Here is a 3,851-nt window from a genome sequence, read left to right on the forward strand (position 1 = left end):
AAAATAACAGTTTTCTTATACAACGGGGGACGTATTGACATTTTGAACCCCAAATTAAACTTTATCTTTGTTAAAAAGTTACTAAAAAATCTTATAAATGATTGAGTAGAATAGAAATAAACGTTATACAATTGATTTAATCAAGTAAAAAAAAAAAAAAATCTTTTAATACATAGGTATGCATAATGTAAATAGGTAGATTATGCCATTTTCAATAAAACCCTACAAAAATAAACTATTTCAAAATTTAAACTCAAGCTTATATTGTTTGTTTAAAGTGAGAAACAACACTTTAGCTTTGCCGAGTAAAACCTTTTTCCTGAGACTTTAGATAATATTTATCCAAGAAGGAAGTATGATGTCTCAATATATTTTCCTTCAATTCTCGAGAATGGTTTACTCCATGAGGAAAAGTTATGGATATCATAGAACATATACGTAGAGATGAAAATTGTGTATAATTTGAACATGGTATTAAAAAAGAAACGGAAAATCAACATGGCAATCCTGACAATTTGAAGAATGGTTTGGAGGAGAACAACACTGTTAAGGTCAGCTATTTTGGAGGCCTAAATTAAAAAAAACAAAACATTTTTCTAATAATGAAAAGCTCTTTTTCATGAATATTAAGGAAAGTAGTGATCTATTGCAATGTATTTGGACGTCAAAATGGGACCCTGAAATAAAAGACTTAAAACCTTACTGTCTACCACCAATGTATCCCTTTAATGCCTAGTTTGATTATTTTCAGACACTAATATTGATTAAAATCATGTTATTACATCGTTATACAATCTATGGAAATTCAAGGGAATACTTGAAGCAAATCCTCAGAAAACCCACATCCTAGAAGCCAGTGGCAGTTGAGCGGTGATTCCTTCCCTGTTCCCACACTTATATATAGGACGTCAGATGTATAGTCTATAGGTGCCGTTGTATCTCATTATTAATTTTAAAACAAAAGTACATCAACAAACGATAGGAAATTGTAATGAGTAGAACTCATAAGTCATATGCAATCAATAGGAGTATGAATATTTAATTCTCTCCCATTCCACTGTTCTTCACAAAGTAGGAACATCTAAGAATCTTCCCCAGGATAGCTTCTTCTTGGGATTCTGAAAGAGGTAAGTATCGATAAATCTCTACAATTTATATAATTTCTCATTTTCTGCTCTTCTATCAATACAACTCCCCTCAATTTACATTCTGGAACTCCATATCACAGTTGGTAGACTGTGCTGGGCTTAGCCCGTTGTTTTGCGAATGGAGTAGTGATCTTTTCAATACATCCCAGATCCCAGCTTTTGATTTTTTGGAGGAGTGTCTTGATTGTTTTTAGTTTTACTGGAGATTCTTGTGATGGGAAGAACTACGAACTTATTGAGTCCTGTTGGTATCTCCGACTTTACTATAAACTCCAATTCATCCTTTAGGGCTTTCCTAGCAGTAAGTTGATGAACTCGTCTGATTTTCTCATCTTCTTTTACATAGATTTTCATTGGATCAAGTTTCTCTGACTCATTCAAAACATGAGGAAACTCTGGAAAAATGGACTCGACATTCATAATTTGCGGGTCCCTCAAAGAGTTTTGGTTACAGAATTACATATAATTGTTTCTAGAAAATATTTTGGAATAACGTTAAGTGACGCTAAATCATGCCACGAAAGTGATCTTGTAAATCTGGAGTGATGAATGCCGTAATTAATTTCATTTTCTTTCTTCCATATTTCAGGGATATTTTCACTTGCACCTGTATTCGGGAGTGCTCTCATATATTGTAAGACGGGGAGTGGAGTGCTTAATGGATGATGTACTATTAACAATGCTTGAGGCTGTTTCTACAGGGCTAGAATTTCTCGTTGTCCTTGAGTGAGATTTGGATTCTGAATCATAATTCTGATCATCTACAAAAAACAAAAAAACATGACTTGTTCTCACACATTTTGTTACATGTGCTGTTTCGGAATCTACACTCGGAGCGGTGGTGGTTGTCTCTTCTGCAACTGAAACATCTACCATGTAAATCTGTTATTAGTCTAGGAACTGTCTTTTTAATGCTATTGACCTTTTGTCCTTTCTTGTAGGCTGACAAGGCATTAATATTAATGTAAACCAATGTATCTTGGAGAACGTCTGCAGACTCCCATGCAGTGGCTACATTTACAAGTCATAGCTAATGAGTCTCATACTATCGGGAGGAGCACAAGCTCCAATCACGCAACATGTTGTGGTCATCATTTTTAATGATAAATTCAACTTGGTGAACTCATATGAACTTTGCACAATTGTTAGTGGTTGTAATTTTATATCAACATCACGTGCTTTGCTTTTTTAAGCAACTCTTCCATTTCGGTATCATATTTCAAAACCGAAAAAATGTATACATTTCAAAATCAAAGTAAATTATTTATTAAAGGTTTTTCTAACTTAAATGTTCAGAATATTATCAAACTGATGAATTCGTTCTTCAAAAATTAAGTATCAACTTCAGTTCCTGTTTGTACCAAATCATTATACAGTAAGTTTCATACAAATAATTAATTCATATCAAATATTATTCTTCGATTAATCTTTGGATACTAATGCCATTAATTCATAAAGTCAGAAGAGTCGAGTGTATTTGCGCAATGAGTCAAATGGATTGGAGTCGTATAATATAAATGTTTGGATTCAGAGCAAAGATCACAATATATTATTCCAAACTGAAACTATTAATTAAGAATAATTTATTTTTAGATGTGCGTAGTTATAATGAAATTGTTTATATTTATTTAGTATTACAAGGACTGAGAATTCAAATTTAATTTCGAAAGTATGATTTCAATAGTTTTTTCAGGTTGGATCCTGCCTTCCTAATCTGCAGCTATTTTAAAATTTGTATTTTCCAATCATAGACAAATATACATATCATCTGTGCTTCAAACCTACTCCGTGAGTAAATACATATGACTCTGCAGACTCCCGCCTCACTCATCAGCCATAATTATAACTTCATGGGAATTAAACGTACCTAGTTCATAAAAATAAACATTATTTTCATCCTTTTTTTTTTCCTATGGGAATATAGAAAATCGATACAGTCTCAATGAGGTTTACAATTCGTCTTATTTCGGAACCAAATATAGTTATCCCAATGAATGAATTACATTATTAATGCAACATTAATGGAAGAATATTTCATATTATTTGACTAATAGTAAATTTGTAGGCTGACAAGGCATTAATATTAATGGATAACTGTCATCCAATCTATCTTGGAAAACGCCTGCAGACTCTCATGCAGTGGCTACATTTACAAGCCTTCTTTCAAATTGTGTAAGATAAAGAGCATTTTTATGTTACAAGTTATGACTTTCAATTATTAAATGAGATATTTTTAAACTTTATGAATATCTTCTTCTTGAGGCCATGAATAAAAAGCACCTATTTTCAATTTTAATTATATATCACTATTTTTGGTTTTTGTTTGTTTCTTAGAAATATGTTTGAAATACAAATATTTATATTATAATTTGTCCATTAAAAAAAAGTTTTTATGTGGCAAAAGTACATGGATTCAGGGTGGGCTCTATTTTATAGGAATTTCATTTTCTATCAAATCATTCTTTGGATTTAAAAACGGTAATAAAACGGTGGATACATGCACCCTTGACCTATTACTAGGAGATTATCATTGATTTCACTCCAACGCAAATTGGAACATTAAATAACAAACTCATTTCATGGCTATCCTGCTCTCAATTGATCCCTTTTTGCTAAAGTTCATTAAAACTTTTTGTTTCACCAAAAAGTGGTTTGAATAAATAGATAGTGTAAAAAAATTCTCGAGTAATTACTTATGTATGT

At 31.7% G+C, this 3,851-nt stretch overlaps 1 long non-coding RNA gene across 12 annotated transcripts; it reads left to right on the top strand.

The window, feature by feature from the left end:
• Positions 1-1,190: 1,190 nt before the first annotated feature.
• LOC121121488 (uncharacterized) lies at positions 1,191-3,516 on the top strand. Of its 12 annotated transcripts, none has more exons than XR_005865483.2 (4): positions 1,191-2,024; positions 2,090-2,357; positions 2,422-3,011; positions 3,073-3,516. It is a non-coding gene; the product is annotated as an uncharacterized lncRNA (long non-coding RNA). The 12 variants fall into 12 exon arrangements; XR_011781264.1 differs by having other exon boundaries at positions 2,422-2,523; positions 2,607-3,516; XR_011781271.1 differs by having other exon boundaries at positions 1,191-1,449; positions 1,495-2,024; positions 2,422-3,516.
• The last annotated feature ends 335 nt before the right edge of the window (positions 3,517-3,851 follow it).

Source organism: Lepeophtheirus salmonis, chromosome 1, assembly GCF_016086655.4.
Source record: "Lepeophtheirus salmonis chromosome 1, UVic_Lsal_1.4, whole genome shotgun sequence".
Classification (NCBI taxonomy): Eukaryota; Metazoa; Arthropoda; class Copepoda; order Siphonostomatoida; family Caligidae; genus Lepeophtheirus; species Lepeophtheirus salmonis.